This window comes from Onychostoma macrolepis, chromosome 20 (genome assembly GCF_012432095.1).
Source record: "Onychostoma macrolepis isolate SWU-2019 chromosome 20, ASM1243209v1, whole genome shotgun sequence".
Taxonomy (NCBI): Eukaryota; Metazoa; Chordata; class Actinopteri; order Cypriniformes; family Cyprinidae; genus Onychostoma; species Onychostoma macrolepis.
The window spans coordinates 23,376,926-23,401,949 of record NC_081174.1 but is presented as its reverse complement, the minus strand read 5'-3'; the positions used below and the strand labels follow the sequence as shown (position 1 = coordinate 23,401,949).

Here is a 25,024-nt window from a genome sequence, read left to right as displayed (position 1 = left end):
TCATAACATTTTTTCAGTACACACTTCTCTTAAACCTTCCATTTGGAGCCCAGAAAACCTGTGGGTCAGAAAACCTACAAATGGACCTGATTATTGTAACTAATACCTGATTATTGTAACTAATTGTTCTGAAAATTGAGAGCTTTTAAAATTTTTGTAAAGAATGAAATAAATGACATTGGCGACATGGATTTAATGTACTAGGGACAAGGCATTAAGACATTAACATAAGTGGCCTCTCGCTCCAAAATCAGCTTGTATTTCAAACACATACATTTATTATAATAAAAATCTCTCAGTGGATTGTCTGAAATATTTCACAAACATTACAAACAAATGCGTAGAGGGGGGTTTGATGATATATTTTATGCCCAGTGACCCAAAAGTGCACTTCAACTGTTAGAAAAACACACAAAACAAAGATGTTTTGGCTTAATAATTTGTATGTGGAAAATGGATGGTGTTTAACAGCAGGAACAAGCTTCAGAATGTTTTCATGATATTAATAATTCATCACGCATCATTTTGTTTTGAAACTACTTAATACATACCATACAGTTCAGATTCCAACAGCATTTTATCCCGATGGATTCATTAAATTTGAAAGATTAGTAACCAAAAATCTATTGAAATTGATGTACAATTGGCCCAAATTAGAATGTTATCCTGAAATGATGAGAAAAATCGAAAATTATGCATCATGAGGGGAATTATTGTGCAACAACTCATTCGGTAATGAGAAATGTGAAATGTGGATGGTCTGCGAGGGCAAACCCTTTGCACACCTGTCAGCATCGCCCAGGGCAACGATACATACAGAACGGAGTGAACATGCAGGGTGGAATAATCACCAACAACACCTGCCGCTATTGAGCCATTGACAGGAGAGAAAACAAAAGGAGCATCCCAGTCAGGTGAGCAATGTCTCCAGCAGACTCCTTGTCCTTGTGTGATAGGAAGTAACTACACTGAGCTGCCCGTAACTCTGACACTGGCCCGTCTTCATGCCAAAATTCAAACTGATGAGGTAATACATAAGGGCAGAGAGTAGATTCCTGAGAGCAAGGTAATTGTATTTATTTGGCGTTCAGAAAAGTAAGATACCTATAGTGACAGTATCCATCATTCATCTAGGAATTTATTAGATTGTGAACTCGCATAACAAGTCATCACAGAGTTTCTAATTCAATTCAACATCTCAATTACTGCACAAACATAGTGTCTAAATGTCACTGTGGCTGAATGCCACATATGCTTTAAGTGAGGTGAAACATAAAAGACGAACTAAAACTGAAGCCTAAACAGATTGGAAATGAAATGAGTGTACAAATGAGAATGTTAGCTGGAGCCTCTCTCTCTCTATATAACTTTTTGGAGGTGGGGGGTTGATGTTTTAGTGTGTCAGTGTTCATTTCTGACGTGTATTTTAACAGAAACGATTATGTCTAGAGTCAATTATGTGAATAGAAGTATGAGAAAGTAAATGCAGGGTGCTTCAACTAAATTCTCAATTATCCTTAAAAAACAATGTTTTATTTAAAAATGTATGGCAAGGAAATAAATGTAAATGTAAGTGCTTAAACCAAGCCATTATTCCTCAAATGTTGAGATGTGCTCATATAGCTCAGGGTTAACCAAGTGAGAAAATGTCTATTCACAATTCCCTACACATCCATTCTGTTATCAAAGTCTTACTGAAGTAAGAAGTAAAGAGTCAGAGGGTAAAAAAGAAATTGACGGCATAGAGATACGCTATATTCTTGAATCAAATTATTTGGCAATATACTTCTCACAAGGATGACAACAACAACTTCTTATAATGAATTGGAGTGAATGTAAGCGGTTATACAACAGCTGGACCATCAAGTTAATCCTTGATTTGAATAAATGAATTTACAGAAGATGCTAAAATGTTACATAAGTTATTTCTATAATATAACAGAAAGATGGACAGGGAAAGGGATGCAAATCAACACCTGTGTGTGTGTGTGTGTGTGTAGCGCAATTTTGTATTTATTCTCAGTGTGAGTATATATATATATGGAAAAAGTAATGTTTAATTTTCCACTGACACTTACATTTTTTTCTTCATTTGATGCTGACACTGTTCCACACATATTACCTCTCTGCATCCTTTCAATCCATCTCAAATTTAAAGAAAAATTAAAAAGGAATCAAATACTCAAGGAATAGAAGCCAATATTTCTTAAAGAAAGAAAAAGGAAAGAGATGATGATTCTGGTGTTGGGCAGTATTTCTTCATTTATTTCTTCTCACTAAAATCAAGACACCAATTAGAGAATTTCAGTTTGCATCAGACAGTATTCATAAAACATAAAAAGTTCCATACAGTAATTCGCCAACAGAGGTCTCTGTCTCTGCACTACTCATTATGTGCTTTCACCTCACTGATAATGCCTGCTTCCATTTTCACTTGATTAGTTCATTAGTTTCCATGCTTTTCTGCACTATTTCCTTCTCATAGTTATGTTGGCCATTCTGAAATGAACTCCTGCTTTTACTGATTCTTTTTGATGTACTTTATTAGAATTATTTTATTTGTCTGCACTAAAGAAAACAGCCCCTGCAGCACTTTTGTATAGTTTCAGAATACTTGGAACATAATGCAAAAGTTGTATGGACAACAATTAAGACCTTTTGCTTTCCCAGAGCTTGAAATCTCAGTTCTTATTAAATGCAATTAGGGGTTCTTGGTGTTTTAATTACTGTTTATTGAGCCAAACAATAGTTTTTTTTAACCATTCTTTAAATTATTTAACCTCCGACTACATACTGTATGCTACATTATATGAAACTTCCATGATACAATGATACAATTCTTCATGCTTTGTTACACTTTAAACTGGCCAAGTTTTATCTTGACAGATGCTCAAGACCTCATCAAATCAGCTGCTTCTACTTCCTCATTGGTTTTACACACCATCCTAGTCTGTGGTGTGATTGCCTGGTCTGTATTGTAGACTAATGTTCCCAAGGAATAATCATGGGTCACAGCTGATGATAACTTCACTGATCAGCAATTTTCCTCCACCTATTTGGTGTAGACGGCTGTAGATTCCTCCAGGTTACATTAATCAACGACAGCTATCTGCACCACTACCAGGTATAAAAATGTGCAGCTGCAGTGAAAGTAGACACATGATTGGAAATACTTCTTGCTTCATATAGTGATGCACATCCATTTAAATTCATCTCATATAAGACTGAAGGGAATGTAACTGGCAATGCACCGTTGTATGACAATCCAAATTGTTTTGTGCGCAATGTAAATACCCTGTGAGTACAAATCAATATCTGCAATAACATTTAAAAAGAAAAGAACAAATAAACATACAGTATATTCTAAAGAGTGGATGAGATATTATAGATTTCACAGCTCGGTGGAGTGGAGAACTATAGTCTATCAAGTGCTCCACAGTCAAGCAATCTGACATTTCAGCATGTCTTATAGATATTTGGTCCTACTGTGTTTGCATTTTGCAAACATTTTCTCTTACTGAGCTCAAATGATCAAGAATCACGTTGACAGCATGAAATGCAGCCCTAATGGTTTTAAATATCTGGGTGTTTTCATAAAACCTTCCATTGAGATAAATTATTCTGCTCTATTACAGAACACTAAAGCAATTTCAATAAATGGAATAATTTACCGGTCTCACATATAGGCTGAATTACCCTCACTGAAATGAGTTCATTGCCCACATACATCTGGCACTTTTTCTGTGAATTTCAAAAAAGTGTTCAATAGAGACATAGGGTACAACTTGAAAGGATAGGAAACCAAGAGTAACATTGAAAACATCTTGTCTGCAATATGTAAACAAATTTGGACTATTCATATGCATAACTGCTTCAGATTTTAATGTCAGTAGAAAATCATTCAAAAATACCACTGGTGTTTTTAATTCTCAGTATCATTCAGATAATTAAACTGATAAATTGCAATATAATAATTCATCTTATTAATCTTAACTTGCTCATGTACATTCCATACACAGGCTGAAAATATGAGGAACATTTTGTATTAATCATAATCACTATTATTTGAATGTCACTGATTTTATAAACAATGCTATGTGCAATTAATCATATAGCTCATTTGAACAAATCTTAATCTGTACATCCTATAGGGAGACAGATGGTTGTTTGTGTATGGTGACATTAAAGCAATGAAATATACACTAAAATTGGGAAAAGCCATATTTCTCTTGTTACACAATCTAGAAAATGAGCTCTTTGATTTCTTGATGTTGGTGAGCAGTTAAAAACAATAAATACAATTTACAATAGTCGACTGTAATTTCCTAATTATAAGCTCCCAATTTCTAAAAAACAAAACCCAAAACATTCTTTTAAAGAACGTTAGAATGTTTACATTTATGAAAGTGAATATGAAACAATTTTGGATCACATTTCTGGTCTCTTTTGAGTGACAAGTCCTTTGTACATAAAGACCTTCAGAATGAAACCGACATGATTGGTGATAAATGCCACTGTATTCGATTACAGTTCCTTGCACATTCATCCACTACTAAATATTCAATAAACCGTTTCCATTTTCTTATTTTTATTTTATTTTTTTCAATCATGATACATCTGTTCATCAGCAAATGCCATATTTGCCATACGCACTCAGGAAATGACATGAATCCAACTTCATCCCCTCAAGATCCTTAAGGTGTCTTTCCCAGGCCAGAAAGTAATCAGAATCTCCACTGAAAGCTGACCATGTCATACACGAAGACCTTCAAGATCATTCTCATCACAAGATGCACAGGCTCCCAACAGCTTGCAATATGCCTCCCTGTAAGGAAAAGTAATGCATGAGTTGAAAAATAACATCCTGTGGCACGTTTCAAGTTTTAGAAGTCGGCTCTCAAATTGAAGAGTGTATGTTACCAGATGTTACCAAGCTGTTTGCACAGTTTATACCCAGGGATGTTGCACAAATCTTTGCCACACAGAAAAATAGGTACAGAGTATATGAACAAAAACTTTAAGAATGTTTGTCTCAAATTATAATGCAATACAGTTAACTGAAGAAAAGTGACCCTGCTATCTTAAAAGCAATCGCATATTCAGATGTGACATACATGTAATGCTGAATAATTGGGGTTCAATTTTCAATTTCAGATGAATATAAAGTTTGGGAACACCAAGGGCTCAGCAGTCCTTGGCGGTCTCAATTTTCTCACCTAGAGATTACTCTGCACAAACCAAAATGAAAAAATAATTTACATAATTAGCATAAGACAAATATTAAGTGATGCTGTCTCCCGAGGATATGCTGGAACTCTTGAATCTCCCACTTGCCTTTTTTTTTATCTCTGAACTGCAGACACAAATTAAAAACCCACAGCGATGCAACACTGCATTGAAATAAAATGGGGTTCTCACAGGATTTAAGTTTTAAATGAGGCTCTTAATGATGAACAGAGACACTCTCTTAGACCTGTGACATGGATGATTTATTCATCAAATTACGAAGAATCAACTGAAATTCCGTATTATTGGTTGAAAAATTAATTTAACTAAATTTTACCTCTCCTTTTAAAGAAGAGCACTGTAACAATTGGATGTGCTTCTGATTATTTTACATTTATTATTATCACCATCATTGTTGAATGTCATCGAATGTGATTATTCATTCATTCATTCAAAAAAAAAAAAAAAATTGGTTTTCAGTTTCCATTTATGCTATGTTTTAGAGATGGAATTGAAGAGCAAAGGTGTTTGAAGAAGGTTCAGACGCATTGAATTTTAACACTGAAGATTTGCATTGAAAGAGAATTGTAGGGTTCAACACCTGAACGTCAATTTGCATAAAAGAGCTTTTGAATATATATATGAAACCTATTGTGAAACTGCATTGTAAATATTAATGAGACTGCTTCAACCAGACTGCATTTGGTTACACCACATTTTTAAAGTAAGTTTTAAGGGTGATCGGGTATAATCTGCCTGTTGTTACTTTATACAGAATTGGAAAAGTAGTCCATGGGCCAAGCCAGAATTTGGTACCACCTAAGGTGGCAAAATCTCTTTGGTACCAGTTTGTTTGTAGAGTCCATATAAGTACTTTGAAATATGGTAACCATTTCAAATGAGTAGCTTTACTAATCTTTTGGGACAATCATTATTTTAGCCATTATCGTCCTACAGTATCTGCACAGCAGGTTTGTATGAAGTCTATTGTAAGAAGAGGTAGCCATACATCCTATATGTTGATTTTTTTCAGGACAGTCAGGGCTATCCAGATCTGACATAATTTGACATGATATTTGTTGTATACATTTTATATTAGCCTTCATATTAAATAAAACAATTTTTTGCATCTATTAAATTGTTATATTTGTTTATCTATCTCAAAAGATACTGATGTTAGGGGGGATATCTTTTCAGATAAGGATAGACAAGACTGTCTGTAATCTGGTGATATCAGAACCATGATGGTGGGACAATCCATGACCTAGCAATTTGAAAAAATATGTATGAACTGTATATGAAATAGTATATTATGCAACAACAACACCTGGTGCTAGATTCAAAACCAGATTACTCCACCATACTTTGTTGTAATGATAAGCCACTAGCATCATCTGAAAAGGTAAGTCCTGCTGTTTATTTTGATATGTGTTACCCTTGGAGGCCACAAGCACTTTGCAACTTATTCAGCTATGACTCAGCTGTGTGAAAATGAGTAAAGAAATGACCGATGATTGCAACTTTGTTTAATTTGATGCATTTTCAAATCAAGATTACTCCGACCGTCTTTGTTCTATAAGCAAGGTACTAGTGTCACTGTGAAGCAGAAGGTCCATTCTTTCATTTGATACCTGTTTTATACGATAACAACTTCGTGAATAATTAAAAAAAGATTGAGTGTGTGGAGATGCAGAGATGGAAGTAGTGCAAGACGGCTGAAATTTCATGTGATTTCGAAATTTCACGTTCGATTACTTCACAAGACTTTGTTGCACAGACTAACACATAACATAATTGGAAATGGCTAGTCCTGATGCTATTTTCAACACCTCATATTTAAATGTTCCTTGTTCTTGATATGTATTTCTGTTATTTTCAATGTACATCACAGAATAGAGAAGTATGGCAGAACAAAGTGCAAGTGTTACAGTCGGAGTGTTTAATACACTGTTCGGATGATGACTCTAACCTTGTGGCACCTATGAATATACAGGTGCATCTCAATAAATTAGAATGTCGTGGAAAAGTTCATTTATTTCAGTAATTCAACTCAAATTGTGAAACTCGTGTATTAAATCAATTCAATGCACACAGACTGAAGTAGTTTAAGTCTTTGGTTCTTTTAATTGTGATGATTTTGGCTCACATTTAACAAAATTCAACAAATCTCAACAAATTAGAATACTTCATAAGACCAATAAAAAAAAAAAACATTTTTAGTGAATTGTTGGCCTTCTGGAAAGTATGTTCATTTACTGTATGTGTACTCAATACTTGGTAGGGGCTCCTTTTACTTTAATTACTGCCTCAATTCGGCGTGGCATGGAGGTGATCAGTTTGTGGCACTGCTGAGGTGGTATGGAAGCCCAGGTTTCTTTGATAGCGGCCTTCAGCTCATCTGCATTGTTGGGTCTGATGTCTCTCATCTTCCTCTTGACAATACCCCATAGATTCTCTATGGGGTTCAGGTCAGGCGAGTTTGCTGGCCAGTCAAGCACAGTAACACCATGGTCACTGAACCAGCTTTTGGTACCTTTGTGTGGGCAGTTGCCAAGTCCTGCTGGAAAATGAAATCAGCATCTCCATAAAGCTTGTCAACAGAAGGAAGCATGAAGTGCTCTAAAATGTCCTGGTAGATGGCTGCGTTGACTGTGGACTTCAGAAAACACAGTGGACCAACACCAGCAGATGACATGGCAGCCCAAATCATCACAGACTGTGGAAACTTCACACTGGACTTCAAGAAACATGGATTCTGTGCCTCTCCAGTCTTCCTCCAGACTCTGGGACCTTGATTTTCAAATGAAATGCAAAATTTACTTTCATCTGAAAAGAGGACTTTGGACCACTGAGCAACAGTCAGTTCTTTTTCTCCACAGCCCAGGTAAGATGCTTCTGACGTTGTCTCTGGTTCAGAAGTGGCTTGGTAGCCCTTTTCCTGAAGACGTCTGAGCGTGATGACTCTTGATGCACTGACTCCAACTTCAGTTCTCTCCTTGTGAAGCTCTCCCAAGTGTTTGAATCGGCTTTGCTTGACTGTATTCTCAAGCTTGCGGTCATCCCTGTTGCTTGTGCACCTTTTCCTACCCAAATTATTCCTTCCAGTCAACTTTGCATTTAATATGCTTTGATACAGCACTCTGTAAACAGCCACACCTTTCAGTAATGACCTTCTGTGACTTACCCTCTTTGTGGAGGGCGTCAATGTTCGTCTTCTGGATCATTGCCAAGTCAGCAGTCTTCTCCATTATTGTGGTTTCAAAGAACAAGAGATACCCGGAATTTATACTGTAGGGATGGTCATTTATTGAAACTCAAATGTAAATATTCTAATACTTTGAGATACTGATTTTTGACTTTCATGAGCTGTAAGCTCTAATCATCAAAATTAAAACAAAAAAAAACTTTTGAAATGTTTTACTATACATGCAATGAATCTAAAATATATGAAAGTTTCACTTTTTGAAATAACTTACAAGAAAAAAATGAACTTTTTCTCAACATTCTAATTTATTGAGATGCACCTGTAGATTCATGGAACATACTACTCAGAGCAGTAAAAATAAGAGGCTACAGCCCCATCCTTGATCTTGCTAAAGACCTACCTGAAGGTAGCATACCATCAGTATTGCATCACAGGAAATGTCGTAGCATCTTCACTATGAAGAAACTAGGCAGCCTCTTAGGAGGGCTTACCGGGGTTTTTCAGGTTAGCTGTGTAGGACCAGCTGCTGATAGCTCGATGATTTCTCCCCTTCTTAGGGTTTTAAGTAGTGGTCTCCTTGAGCCCTACCTTGACAGTGCTGTCTCCCCTGTTAGGGTTGTAAGTAGACAGCCCACTCTTTGTGGTCTGGGTAGTCTCAGTCAGTCCCCTTCTTGTAGCCTTCCTAGGTGCATGACTATCTGAGGATATCTATGTGCTAGCTCAGGGGCTGCTCCCCTTCCTAGGGTCTTAAGTAGTGGTCTCCCTGAGCCCTTGCCTAGAGTGTGCTATCGATAAGTCGATAGCCCACTCTTGTGGCAGCCTCATAGGAGGGCTTACCAGGTTTTTCAGGCTAGCCGTGTGGGACCAGCTGCTGATAGCTCGGTGATTGCTCACCTTCTTAGGGTTTTAAGTAGTGGTCTCCTTGAGCCCTACCTAGACAGTGCTGTCTGGTGGAATTGAATTCCCCGCTCCATGGTCATTACATCTGTACATTTGTAGAAAGCCACGTAGTGGGCTTTAGTAGTGCTCCCCTCATTTCAGGAGGGTCACCTATGAGCATGCTGCTCCCTTGCGAGCACTGTGATTCAGCGGCCTCAGGTTGCTAGAGGTTGTTCTCCTTGTTGATCGAGCTAGCATTGCTCCCCTCACCATAGAGGGTCACCTACGAGCATGCCGCTCCCTTCTGAGTGTCTTGAGTTCCCTCTCATGCTGAGAGTTAAGTTCTCTGCTCCCCAGAGCTCTGAGTCAGCAACTTCAGGTTGTTAGGCCTCTCTCTGCCTCCCTTTTAAGTTGCTCGCTTTGTGGGATGACTGTAGCACGAAAGAGATCGAGAATCTTCTCCCCCTCTCAGCTGAGAGCGGGGTACTATGTCACCTTCAGCCATGCTAGCTACTTCTAGCAACCTGACTGTGATGGTAGTTACGGACCCCTCATATGACAGTTTGTTCTATGAGAAGCTCCATTCCCATCTATGTGTGCTCTATTATAAAATGTGACCCTGGAAGACAAAACCAGTCTTAAGTGTCAATTTTTCAAAATAAACAAGCTTACCATTGATGGTTTGTTAGGATCAGACAATATTTGGCCAAGATACAACTATTTGAAAATCTGGAATCTGAGGGTGCAAAAAAATCTAAATATTGAGAAAATCGCCTTTAAAATTGTCCAAATGAAGTCCTTAGCAATGCATATTACTAATCAAAAATGAAGTTTTGATACATTTACAGTAAGAAATTTACAAAATATCTTCATGGAACATGATCTTTACTTAATATCCTAATGATTGTTGGCATAAAAGAAAAATCGATAATTTTGACTCGGCTATTCGGCTATTGCTACAAATATACCCCAGCGACTTAAGACTGGTTTTGTGGTCCAGGGTCACAAATGAAAAGAGTACTGCTCTTTCGAGTGCCACAGTCACTTAGGGTCTCTGGGCTTGTCTAGTAAAAGCCTCTATGACCTCCTAAGAACGGTATTTACAAATCCATGTTATGGTAAGTGCGCATGCTAAGTCTTTGTGCACTTTCTGAAATCCACGTTGTGGCAAGATCGCACATCAAGTGTTTTGCGTTCTTTCTAAAATCCTGTATGGTAAGGGTTACGCACTGCGGCTTCGTGCCTTTTCTTTGAGATGGTGAGACCCCAGTTTCGCCTTGGGCCCCACTCTACCTATTTCTCCTAATGCTTCTGGGCTTGAACAATGTGTTGCTACCAAGGGTCTGTTGAGACAGCTCCCTCAGCGTGCTCGTGCAGAGCAAGTGGTAGCCCCTGGGTGACAGGCCAGGACCTAGCTACTATCCTAGGTGCTTAGCCGTATCCCTTTAAAGGACTCAGGCCTTTGGCCGTAGGGGATAATGTCACTGACAGCCGTCTAACCGTCCCAGGGTCAACTCCCTTAGCCTGGTAGAGTTGGTACTTAGTGCTTGTGCTTGGCTTGCACTCCCCTCAGCATGGTGGCGTGGGTATTCCGTTCCCCATAGCGACCCCTAGAGGACGCAGTTTGAAGTTCCCTCAAAAGGGAACGTCTCAGGTTACGTATGTAACCATGGTTCCCTGAGTAGGGAACGAGACACTGCGTCCTCTAGGCTTCGTGCCATGCTTCGGACGCAAGCTTCAGATGAAGAAGTGGATGACGTATTTTCTCACCGCCCGTAATATTGTGGTCACGCCGGTAGGCTGTCGCTGGCCAACATGTTGTGTTTTGTATGTATGCTTCAGACATATAGCTTCGATGTGCTTTCTAAAATCCACATTGTGGTAAGTGTGCACGCTAGGCACCCTGTGCACTTTCTAAAATCCTGTATGGTATGGGTTACGCGCTCGACTTCGTTCCCATTCTCTGAGTTGGTTCTGGCCCCAGTTCACTTTGGGCCCCACTCCACTTATGTATCTGTGGCGATACCTCTGAACAGGGCTTCCTCTCATTTAAGAGAGTCATTCTGCTGAAGCTTCGCTTAGGCAGTACTATAAGTATGTAGGCTCTATTGTGAGCCTCGTTAACTGTCTCTAGTACTGAGTGTAGTCAGGTTTCCTCTCGTTCTAGAGAGTCGTCATGCTGAGACCTCCACTCTTAATAGCTCCTCATCTAGGGTTGAGTGTTGTTAGGCTTCCTCTTGTTAAGAGAACCATCTTGCTGAAGCCTCCACTCTTCAGAGCTCCGTCCTTGGCAGTAGTCATTCTGCTGAAGCTCCGCTTAGGCAGTACTATAAGTTTGTAGGCTCTTTACTTGAGCCTCACTAACTGCCTCTGGCGTTGAGTGTAGCTATGTCTCCTCTTGCTTTAGAGAGTCGTTATGCTGAGACCTCCACTCTTAAGAGTTCCCCTACCAAGAGTGAAGACTTCCTAGGTACATGGCTATTTGAGCATATCTATGTCCTAGCTTAGGGACTGCTCCCCTTCTTAGGGTTTTTAAGCACAGGTAAGTTTTCCAGGGGGTTTTAGTTTTCAGTCCGGTAGCCCCTTCCTAGGGATATAGCTATCTGTGACTGCTCCCCTTCTGGGGGTTTTTAAGTAGATTAGCCATTCTCTTGGTCTGGGCAGCTCTTTAGGAAGGTCTTTTTTTTCATAAGACTCTTTGGATATAGCTATCTGCGACACAAGGACACATAGGACACAGCTATTGTGTCCTATCTGGGATTGTTGGTAGCAATCTTGAGAACTCCTCTAGGCTTCCAGTCTCTCAGTGGTCTTATGTATTTGGCTACTATTGCTCACATATCATTGCTATCTGAGGATGGCTGTGTTCTTAGCTTGGTTAGGTTGTTCAACCTTATCTGGTATCGGGCTCCCTCTTTTTACCAAGTTATGTGCGCTGCCCAAGGCGTCAGTGGCTTGACCCCTTTCTGAGGAAAGGTTTGGTGTATGTCTGTCACCTCTTGGTGCTCTCTCACCAGGTGGACAGGCATGTGCCTTGGCATGGCGTGATTGGATATCTTTATTTCCCAAAGTGTCCACCAGGACGCAGCGTTGAGTTCCCTAGAAGGGGAACGTCTCGGGTTACTCATGTAACCATGGTTCTCTGGGAGGGAGCAAGATGCTGCGTCCCCTCGCCATGCCTTTGGCATGCCTGTTTACGTCTCCTCAGACAACTGAGTTGGTGACGTATTCAGCAGGTGCCCCTTTTATACTTTCGGGTATCTGCCTATGACGTCTCAGGCCATGTGGACCAATAGGATTGGAGTAGTTTTACACATGCTTCAGGTACCAGTCACGCAGTTTTCCAGGGGGTTTGATTCTATAATAAGCAGACACATGCACTCTTTGTATGTTTAATAACGCCACACTGCTAATATTTGTCATAAACATCCTTTATTGCTATAAAAAAAATACCATGAGCTGCATACAAAACACATACAGAAAATATATTGTCATAATCATGTCTATTTGCTTTCATATTTCATGTGTAGAAAAATGTTTCACTTGTTTTTTTTTTTTTTTTTTATGAATTTATTTATTTTAATACGGAAGATCTAGACTAGAGAGTGAACGCGCTCTGACTCATAACACTAGTGCACGTGGAAGAAAATGGACGGTGCTCTGCAGATCACATGATTCAGTGGAGAATTATTAGAAATGTTATTCTGTATAAAGAACATGTGAAAATAAATCTGTTCTCAGATACCAACGATAAGAACTCAGCATCCACTACTTGCTCTTATCCGGGATACTCTTCTTCTGTGTTTGTTTACACTGGTTTTCGAAACTACCACCATTCTCACCCTTTTGTGCAACAGCAGCTGCTCCGGACGGCCCGAGGTTTTCTCTTTGCGAAACTGAAAAGATTCGTCGGACTGGACGAAAAAAAACCCCAAAAACATTTGCATTTTTGGTGCGCGAATGTTCGCGGTCTATGTGGAAGCATCCGCTGTTGTTTTATTCCAGCGCGTCGTCGCGTCCGAAATTTGCTTCGCTTTTTCGCGCTCAGTGTGGAAAGGCCACATTAAATCTTCACAATTCGCATTGCATAGCGGCACTACCCTGCTAAAAAAACAAACAATAGAAGCCCAATAGAAACAATCACCTGCTGGTGACATTCCATCTTGGCTCTCCAACGAACAGAGTGTTACAAACTACTCTCTCTCTTCCCTGCTTTTTGTGGCACCTGTACTACCCATTAAAGTGGCCAACACAAACTTTATACTTAGCAGCTTTCTCAAAATATGGCGTCAGGTCTGGAAAGCGTTTAAGTTGCCATCTACCACACTGTCCACCCCTATTGCTTATAATCATGCCTTTAAGCCATCACTCACATGATTCCACATTTTTGGTCTGGTCCAGTAAAGGAATGGTCACCGTAAGAGACTTGTACATGGATGGTAAATTTGCTACATTTCCTCAGCTAAAACAGAAATTTGATCTTCCACTATCACATTCTTTTAGATATCTACAGCTGAGAAATTATGTTCGCACATCTATCTCCCACTTTGAACTATTAACAGATGATAATGAAATATATAAATTACTTTCTGACTCTCCCGACTCCTCTAATTTGATTTTTCGTTTTAGGCTATAGATGTTTTTACCAGTCGGTTCGACATATCTACCTTATATCTGAAAGATTCCTGGGAAAAGGATTTAGGTATTCAGATAATCGATGAGGACTGGACAAAGTCTATCAAGGTCATAAATACATGTTCAATTAACTCAATACACCAGCTAATTCAATATAAAGTAGTACATCGGCTTCATTATTCTAGGGTTAATCTTAGCAAATTTTACCCCTCCATCTCTTCTATTTGTAACAAATGTGAATCTGCCGAGGGCTCCCTGGGACATCTCTTTTGGTCTTGCCCAAAACTATGAGTTTTGGAGCGAAATTTTCAGATTCTACTCTAAAGTTTATTGTGACTTCTCCCCTGATCCAGCAATTGCTGTTTTCGGTGGTCTAAATCTCTTGGTGGGTTCGGGCATGAAATTCAAAAAGCTGTCCAATATGGAATGGTGGTAGCTAAAAAAAATATTTTTTTGTCTATGGAAAAAGTCATCAAAACCACTTTTTAAATCCTGGCTGTTAAACTGCTTTTAAACTCTCTAGCACTTTGCACTTAGACATAGATAATCACCATCGTTAAAAGAAACGAATCATTAGGAAAAGGGCGCTACTTTCATGTCTTTCGTATCACATTCGCGGTCTCGCATTCTAACGTTTCATACAAGCACAACTGCTGCCAGCTGTAGAAAAAATTACCTCAGAGGACTTCAGTATTATTACAACTCTGTATTGTTCGTTTTATTGCTAGGTGGACTGTTTTTCTTAGAGGAAGCTTCAAGAAAACATAGGCCTACAGATAAAATACAAGCTCAAATCAAAATGCAGTCTTCACATATTTATTTGGTGATTAGCTGTTTAACAAGAAAGATGACGAAGAGTTAGATGGTCACAGTCGCAAATTAAACCCTGTCATACATACCTACAATTAACAGTGATACTAAATTTCCATCGTGTTGTGGTTTAAGTTGTTTTCCTCTTCTTAAGAAATGCCAGTGCACACTCTGGGGGGAAAATGCCCATTTGTATGGACTTCAGTCTTTTATTCTCACTCGAGGGTTTTGTGGACATTAAAAAAGGCAAGAAATAAAGTTCTTCCCATAAGGCTTTATGGATATAAAGAATTCCCTTCAGCTACTTGCAAATATGATAAAATAATGAAAACCACTATCACAGTGTGCCACATGATGTGTGTGCACACTGTCAGATCTGTTTATCATCTCGTTGCAGCTGAGATGACGACCTCTACACCTGGGAAGGCACTGGAAAAAAATACAAAGGCTTCAGTTTCTGAGGATGTCAATCTGCCTGACACCAAAATGATTCCTCTGCCCACTCTGGACATGAGTTTATAAATTCTGTCAGGGCCCACAAAAGAACAAGTGATTTTAGTTGGTGGAGAAATAAAGAGCCCAGGATAATATCCTCGAAAATGTGTTTGCCTCTGCAACTCGCTATGTTTGTGGAACTGACATTTTTGATAACAACTCTCACTGGTGCAGAGACACAGCTATGACAGCTGTGCACTACAACAAACCTTTTAACCATGGGGGTTAAAGGTTATATGAGCCGAGGAAACCAAGTAGGTCTGGAGAGAACTTGCATTCCTGTTCATCTGAGATGTAGTTTCATGGCTACTGAAGGACCTGCCAGAAATACTTCATTTTGTTTTTTAAATCTGTCATCTTTGCTCACGGGCATTCTGTTCTGCTGCCCGGCCGTTTTGAACGGAAATGCCATGTGACTAATCATTCTGGAAAATGATATCAGGGCTATGCTTATTGGCTGGACAAATCATTTACTACTGACTATCCTGAGCTTTGACGTCAAAGACAGGAGACAAATTCAGTGGGGCAAAAAAGTATTTAGTCAGCCACCAATTGTGCAAGTTCTCCCACTTAAAAAGATGAGAGAGGCCTGTAATTTTCATCATAGGTATACCTCAACTATGAGAGACAAAATGAGAAAAAAAAATCCAGAAAATCACATTGTAGGATTTTTAAAGAATTAATTGGTAAATTCCTCGGTAAAATAAGTATTTGGTCACCTACAAACAAGCAAGATTTCTGGCTCTCACAGACCTGTAACTTCTTCTTTAAGAGGCTCCTCTGTCCTCCACTCGTTACCTGTATTAATGGCATCTGTTTGAACTTGTTATCAGTATAAAAGACACCTGTCCACAACCTCAAACAGTCCAACTCCAAACTCCACCATGGCCAAGACCAAAGAGCTGTCAAAGGACACCAGAAACAAAATTGTAGACCTGCACCAGGCTGGGAAGACTGAATCTGCAATAGGTAAGCAGCTTGGTGTGAAGAAATCAACTGTGGGAGCAATTATTAGAAAATGGAAGACATACAAGACCACTGATAATCTCCCTCAATCTGGGGCTCCACAAGATCTCACCCGTGGAGTCAAAATGATCACAAGAACTGTGAGCAAAATCCCAGAACCACACGGGGACCTAGTGAATGACCTGCAGAGAGCTGGGACCAAAGTAACAAAGGCCTCAAATTCTGCAGTGCCAGACGTGTCCCCCTGCTTAAGCCAGTACATGTCCGGGCCCGTCTGAAGTTTGCTAGAGAGCATTTGGATGATCCAGAAGAGGATTGGGAGAATGTCATATGGTCAGATGAAACCAAAATAGAACTTTTGGTAAAACTCAACTTGTCGTGTTTGGAGGAGAAAGAATGCTGAGTTGCATCCAAAGAACACCATACCTACTGTGAAGCATGGGGTGGAAACATCATGCTTTGGGGCTGTTTTTCTGCAAAGGGACCAGGACGACTGATCCGTAAACGAAAGAATGAATGGGGCCATGTATCGTGAGATTTTGAGTGAAAACCTCCTTCCATCAGCAAGGGCATTGAAGATGAAACGTGGCTGGGTCTTTCAGCATGACAATGATCCCAAACACAACGCCCGGGCAATGAAGGAGTGGCTTCAGAAGAAGCATTTCAAGGTCCTGGAGTGGCCTAGCCAGTCTCCAGATCTCAACCCCATCGAAAATCTTTGGAGGAGTTGAAAGTCCGTGTTGCCCAGCGACAGCCCCAAAACATTACTGCTCTAGAGGAGATCTGCATGGAGGAATGGGCCAAAATACCAGCAACAGTGTGTGAAAACCTTGTGAAGACTTACAGAAAACGTTTGACCTCTGTCATTGCCAACAAAGGGTATATAACAAAATATTGAGATGAAATTTTTATTATTGACCAAATACTTATTTTCCACCATAATTTGCAAATAAATTATTTAAAAATCGTACAATATGATTTTCTGGATTTTTTTTTCTCATTTTGTCTCTCATAGTTGAGGTATACCTATGATGAAAATTACAGGCCTCTCTCATCTTTTTAAGTGGGAGAACTTGCACAATTGGTGGCTGACTAAATACTTTTTTGCCCCACTGTATATAGGTCCATTTCACATTCATAAGGTGCCTTCAAAAACAATTCGGACACTGGTAAAATGTATTATATAATGAAGTACTGGCAATATTTACCACTATACAATATTTACTTTTTTATTTACCATTTTTCTATATGAAATTCAACATATGAAACTCACACTTGAAGTCGTAATTGTGAGTTGTTACAAGTATATATTTCGCTATTTAAAGTTTACATCTCGCAATTCTGACTTTTTTTTTTTTTTTGGCAAAATCTTGCAATTGGGACTTTTTTTCTAGTAATTCTGACTTTACATCTTGAAATTCTGTTTATTTCCCCCCAAATATTTAGACACCTGACTACATGCACATTACAAAAATCTAATTTCACCTAAACAGTACTAATCAGAATCAGAGTAATGCATAATACTAATAAATGCATAGAAATAACCTCTGTTGACTTTAAAAAGTACTGTTTGGCTATCCACAGTACATTGTGGACTGAATGATGGCACGAAACCCCTATTATGAACAGCTAAGCTGAAGAACTTCCATTAAAGCTCAAGTGTCCATCAACATCCTTTCCCCACGTTTGCTTCCTGTTCTAGTCGAAGTGGTCATCATATCTTGGCACAGCAGTCACCCCAATTGCAGCGTCTTTCTATGCGGCTGGTACATGAGATGGTGGAACACATCAGTCAGTCCTTGAATAGAATGCTAGCGCACTCGCCGCATCCCAGCGGAGTGCCCTTCAGGGCTTTGTAATTGCTTTTTTCTTCACACAGCACTCATTTGTCCTTCATGGAGCTATGTTAAGCCACCCAAGTGATCATGCATCCTCATGTAAACACCTGCTTCTTTGCTCGGAGGAGTTCTGCTTTCTTTCAGAGCAAAACCTTACAGATTCATTAATTAATTAACTCGGTTAATCTCTTAAAATTGCATATGTTTTATGGTTTGCTCTAATTCATTTTGAATACATCAAGAAATGGAACTGCTTAAAAACTGTACTGACCCAAGATTTATTCTATAGTTTCATATCCACACGTTTAATAACTAGATCATGAACCCAAACTTCCCTCTAGAGCCCTTTGATCTCTTTTTAGACCGTTTCCCCAATGTTAGGCTGTAAAAGTAAATGAGCTATTAAGCATCTTTTTCTGGCTGATTTAACATCAATGAATCCAGCTACTGTATAAAATAAAGCAGCAAAGATGCCAAGTTAATTAAGGTTTGATGTAGTAAAACTGCGAGCCAAAACTTTTAGCATTGTGGCTTGCTCATACTATAGTGCCAGGACCTGTTCCTACTTTGTTAAAAAAGTCCAAAACTTGTACGTCTGGTGGACAGACCTTCCGATGAAGATACAGATGCTTATTGAGATACAGTTTAACTTCAAAATCCATTATATATTTATAAAGAAGATAAGCTGTCAAAAGTACGGAAGGGTTACTTGAAAGTCAGCTTTGAGGATCCATTCTATGCTCCATGAAAATGAGATCACTTCCAGATGGGAAGGAGAAAGTGAAGACATGCAGAGAGAATTCGGATCATATGGAAGAATTCTCTGTGCCATTTTTTTTGCATCTTTTTGATATGCATGAAGAACATTTTTATAGGAATATTTCTGCCAAAAATGACAGTTTTCATCATTTACTTACCCTCATGCTGCTCCAAAACCTGTATGACTGACTTTCTTCTGTTGGACACAAATGGAGATGTTTAAGAATGCAGATGGTTAGACTTTTCCATGCAGTTATAACGAATACGGACTTTTCAAGCTTTAAAAAGGATGCAAAATCACCATAAAAGGAGCCCATACAAACAGCTCAGTAGAAGGTATCACATACAGTGGTTTTAGAAGACAAAAATAAATATAAAGTTCACATCCTTTTTAAAGGTGAAAGATGCCAGCTCCCATTTATTTTAATTTTAGGGTGAACTAATTCTTTAAAACAGGGATTGGTGTCACTATACATAACAGGAAGTATCTATGAGGCACAACCTCTTTGCATCATAGAATTAGTGGCATTTTCTTGTTTAGGGCCATGATATTCAGGCATGTCAGAACTGATTATTCTTATTATTAAATCAACAAACGACAATCATATTTTGTCTCTTCTGGTTCCAGAAGCTCTTACAAACATTGAATCCAGGAAAACATCCCAATCAATTGCCTAGGGAATTGACAGTAAGTTATTCTGCCATTTACTCACCATATATTTTATTGTGAGGTGAATCAGGTTAACAGACTGTCTGTTGTTCACCTCTGCTGGGGATGTTGCAACTCGATAGTGAAAAGCAGCAGTCCTCAGAGTCTCTGCTGACATCAAATGGCAAATCTGAAGAATGCAACAAGATTTTTTGACATCTCAAGATCTCTGTGTGCTTTGGTTGGGTTAGTAATCAAGAAAATGAGGGATTAGAACAAATGTGTTTGTTCATAATTAAATCATAACCCACTGATGTTTACAAAAATGTAGCATGAACTTATGAATGCATTATAGGAACATGTCCATTTGCATGTTGGTCCCCTGAGTTGGCCATGATAACAATTGATTTGGCCCACCATGCTGTATCACAAGCAGAGGGGAAAATGCCAGTGAAGCATATTCTTCAGTTCTAATTCATCCTTCTTTTTTTCTTCACAGAAATGTAAAAAACATTTGCTTTTGTTTGAAATATGAATTTGTCTAAAATAATAATTAAAAATATATTTTTTAAAAATACAGTAAATTATTTTTTTAGATATATATTTATATTTATTATTATTTATATATATTTATATTTTATTGTTTACTTTTGGCTCACAGCTCTCAATCAAGTTTGATTTTTGACCCTTCGTAAGAAAAAGGTTTGGGCATCTCTGATCAAGGTGATTAGATCAACTAAATGAAAATGCTTGAGATATGAAAAAAAAAAAAAAAAAAATATATATATATATATATATATATATATATATATATGGAATATGAGAACTTGTATGCAAATTCCACATAAAGCACACTGTTAATGAATAATGCAAATTCTCAATGTCAAGTGAAGTCTTAATTAGGCAGAAATAAAATGTCTTGCCTTTAATACTTATTTCATACCGCTAGGGGGCACTGTTGAAACATCCATCATTTAAGCACTCCAGAAGTCTCATTAAACTCCAAAATAATTTTCTCTGATGAACTGCATAGATGGGGGATGGTGACTGCAAAATAAACTGGTGAATATGAGTATGATTTAGATTTCAGGAGGGAAAAACACATTTAAACTCCACTGGTCCTTAACAAATCTACACCTAGCCTGGAAACAAACAACACCAGAAAAATTATACAAGAAACATATTTGGACACATTTATTTACATTTTTAAAAACCTTATTATAGAACTAACTCAAATATAAATTGAAGGTATATCATATCAGATTGATTATCAAATGCCCTAGCAGTAAATGCTTTTAGACTAAAATAATAAGATATGAGTCATGTTAATGAAGTCTATCCATATATTCTCACGACTTTTGAGTGACCTGAGTGTGATGTGTGTGTATGGAGAGCCTGAGCAGGGGACATCGACAAGCTTTATTCTTTTGTATCCTTGAACTCTGATTTCAAAGTTGCCTAGCAACAGTGACAGTAACAGCTGAGACAGCCTTGATCTTGTTGTTTAAACCATTACAACTAGGTGATGTGAGAAGTGGTACCATGGTAACAACAACAGTGTGTTTGAAGCAGGTGTTCACATTGGCACATGTCAGAAAAGCCATGAAAACTCAGTCTAAACATGCAAGCTTGTGTTAGATAACGATATATCTTTTTTTTTTTTTTAAAGGAAATTAAGTACTGTATTAACATAAGTCACCATAATGTTAACAACCATAACAACCACAAAGAAACATTTAAACTGTTGTGCACCAAAACATTAATTTGAACCATTTTATGCTGTGTAATTCAATTGTTTTTCAGTTATAATATACCAATTATATTTTCTTCATTTTAACTTGATTTTAAAACATGATTATATTTAAAGAAAAAAAAAAAAAGTTGAGTTCAGAGTTAAAAACAATAATTGTCATACAGTAAGATTCTAAAGCAAATGCTTTCTGTCTGTATGTATGTATGTATGTATGTGTGTATGTATATATATATATATATATATATATATATATATATATAAATTAATAACAAAACAACAATAATTGTCATACAGTAAGATTCTACAGAAATGCTGTGTAATTCAATTGTTTGATTTATTTTGAATATATAAACATTGTGATTGTGTGTATATATAAAATATAAAATATTATATGCAATTATTTTTATTATTATATTTATGATAGATATATCACAAACAACAATAATTGTCATAAAGTAAGATTATACAGCAAATGCTGTGTAAATATATAAATAAATGTAATATATACATAAATGTAATAAATATATTGTGATGTGTGTATAAAATATTATATGCAATTATTATTATTATCTGTACAAGATATGTACAATGTGTGTGTGTGTGTGTATAAACACTCATAAAAAATAAATAAATCCAAGGGAATATAAACTAGTATCAATATGACAATTAATACTGACAATAAACATGTAGAAATGCTTATTATTTGTACAAAGTTCAGATTTGATTTAACTGTTTAGCTGTCAGTTTTTGTAGCCACATTGAGCTCAAAGTGAAAGCCAAAGGCGTTTGCCCTTCAGACTTGTTTGTTTGAGATGAGATGTGCTCTGTGTGTGTTCTGAGAGAGAGCATCCATGCAGGTATGATCACAACCCGCCGCTTTCTTCCACCCTGCCAGGTTGAAGCACACACTTCTGCTTGATAGTACACCTGGACACCTCGAGTCTGATTCGTTTAGCCTGCGCGTACCAGCCGTGAAGCATTGCTCTCCGATACGAGATCATCCTTTGTGGCACTTTCAATTCAATTTCACCAGCAGCCTCTCTATCAGGCGTCATTAGTGAGTCATTTCTCATGGGATTAGGTGCTAATGATTGCGGAAAACCGATATACTCTTCCATCAGTTCCTGTCATGTTTTCATGACATTTCATAATTGCTTTAGCAAGAGAAATCTAGTCCAAGTGCTGCAGCTGCTTTTTTTTTTAAACACCATTAGCCAATACAGCTTTTCAATTATTTTCTATGGATGGAATCTCTCGGTGCATACGTGCTTGTTTGTTGTTATACTGTATGTGAAAATCAGGCCCACGTGGAATCCGTAGCTGCTGAATTCCATAGAATCGGAAAACTGCCACTTTCACAAATTTCCTTTTCCTTAAAGGGATAGTTCAACCGATGAAAATTTGAAAATGAAAATTTCATTATGATTTACTCACCCTCATGCTATTCTAATCCTGTATGACTTCTGTAGAACATAAAAGATATTGTTTAAAAAAAAAATTAATAAAAAAATAATAATTAAAAATAAATAAATATATAAATAAGAAATGCTGTTGAAATAAATAAATAAATACAAACAATGGATTCATGCCCCAGCCCCATCCCCTTTTCATGAGGGTGAGAAAATTATGACCAAATTGTTTATAAATATTCTCCAAAACAAAACAATACAAAACAAAAACAAAACAAAGGATTCATGCCCGAACGCCATCCCCTTTTCATGAGGGTGAGTAAATGATGACATAATTGTTTAAATATTCTGGCTGATATGATTATGCTTTTCACCTCAGTTTAATACATTTTCCATGTTTAAATCCATTACATAGATTTTCCCCCAAAATTAGGCCAGAAAAAGCTCATTCCCGTCTGAGCCTGGTACAGATAATATACAAAGCCAGCAGGTAACATGACGCTTTCGACTGAATGTTCCAACTAATCATAGTAAGACAAACATTAATAGCTGATTCTGTCCAAAAGCAAGCAATTACACAATGAGCCCATCAAAATGCAGACAGATACCTCCAAAACAATATTCCATCTCACTTACATTACAAAGTTCAACTCTCACAGCGCACTTTCAGCTCTACTGTAATAGACGACCCAATGATTCACATCAACAGTCTCATTTGCAGAACAATGTGAGGTGGCTGACATATGTCTGCAGATATTCTGGCTGCCGGTGCTAGTTAGTCACTGGAGTCCAGATGATTCACGGGACGAATGTGGCAGATCTCTGCTGGCTGCCTGCTCCTCTCTACGGGATGTAATACTGTGAAAGCCAGAGCAGGTCTGTTTCTAACACGTGCCTCTGGCCACATGATCCAAACAGACCCCAGCTGTGTGAGGGATCGTCTCTGCAGCCCTGGACACAATACAGTAACGGCTCTCCCTGTGTGCCCATGCCTCACTTGAAGCCAAGTCAGCATTTTAATGCAGATGGCGAACCACTGAGCACACAGTGAACCTTCCAGCAGGCTCGGTGCTGTGTGCTCGTAACAGTGAGGCCTCTTCATTAAGCTGTTGGAAGAAATTAAGGTCCAACTTTGATCATGGCCCCAGCACGCCAGGACCCAACAAGCAAATCTCTCTCCAGACTATAAGCTCTCAAGGAGCTGGAATGCAGGCATGGCATAGTGAGAGGGGAACAAAGGCACTTGGCTGTACTGTGGACTTGGACATTCTGTTCAGCAAGGAGTAGAGCGGTGAGGACTTGTGTCACAAATGGCCTCCATGTGGCATGCAACTCATTCGTTGCTGGTCTTAAAGCCGTTTAATTAAAAAAATAAAATAATAAATTACAAATTCAGAACAACTACTGTAAATGATAGCACCAAAAACAAAACATTAAAAGTAAAACAAAATAACAGAATAAAGCAAATGGAAAATAATAAATAAATAAAGAACTTAAAAAAAAACACATTAATAATAATAATAATAATAATAATAAAGCAAAACAAAACTATATTTAAAAAAAAAAATCAGTCAATATTTAAGTCAATATTTATCTCGTGGCACAAATGGGCTTTATGTGTCATTTTAACTCTTAAAGCAATTTCTATTTTAGAACAACTAAATGTTAGTGCCAACTGGAAAAACCAAAAACAAAACAAAACAAAAAACTAATTAAAAAATTGGAAAAAAAGCAGACATAAAATTAGAGTAAAGTAAAAATAGAGTAAAGTAAAGCAAAATAAATACATTAAAATAGAAAAAAAACATAAATTAAAATTTATAAAGCAAAGAAAAACCAATAAACGCATTTAAAAAGTGAAACAAAATATAAAATAATATAACAAAATTTTTAACACGTCGATATAAATCCTCCATGTGGCATGCAATTGGTTTGTTGTTGGTCTTAAAGTCATTTTAATTCTTAAAGCCATTTTTAATTTGAAAAGTAAATTGTAACAGCAACTAAAAAACAAAACATAAAGAAAAGCTAAATTAACACATATAAAACATAAAATATTATATAAAAAATATTTTGAATATATCAATATTTATCTGTCTGCATGTGCAAACACAAGACAACACAATCAACCAATAAAGTTTAATTTACTAAAATTAGGTATCATGAACAAAACCATTTTTACAGCATTACTGATCTAGGCTAATGTTAATTTATAAATACACTATTGTTAATTAATGTTCGTTCATAATACTAATGTAGATCAGATTAACTACTGCACTAAACTATACTATAAAGGACACACTAACACAACAATAATAATATGCTATTCTATTCTATGAAAAAAATACTCTTTTATTCAAATCTTAATAATAAGTTCAACTATTCTCTGTCTCACATCGA

General features: G+C 37.5%; 1 long non-coding RNA gene across 1 annotated transcript in view; it reads right to left on the bottom strand.

The window, feature by feature from the left end:
• Window positions 1–4,624: 4,624 nt before the first annotated feature.
• The window catches only part of LOC131527505 (uncharacterized), a 61,616-nt gene continuing 41,216 nt past the window's right edge, over window positions 4,625–25,024 (bottom strand). Inside the window, exons 2-4 of the long non-coding RNA XR_009267663.1 lie at window positions 19,527–19,652; window positions 18,972–19,009; window positions 4,625–4,825 (exon numbers count right to left, since the gene is read on the bottom strand). This is a non-coding gene — a long non-coding RNA (uncharacterized LOC131527505). The remainder of the gene's footprint in view (window positions 4,826–18,971; window positions 19,010–19,526; window positions 19,653–25,024) is intronic.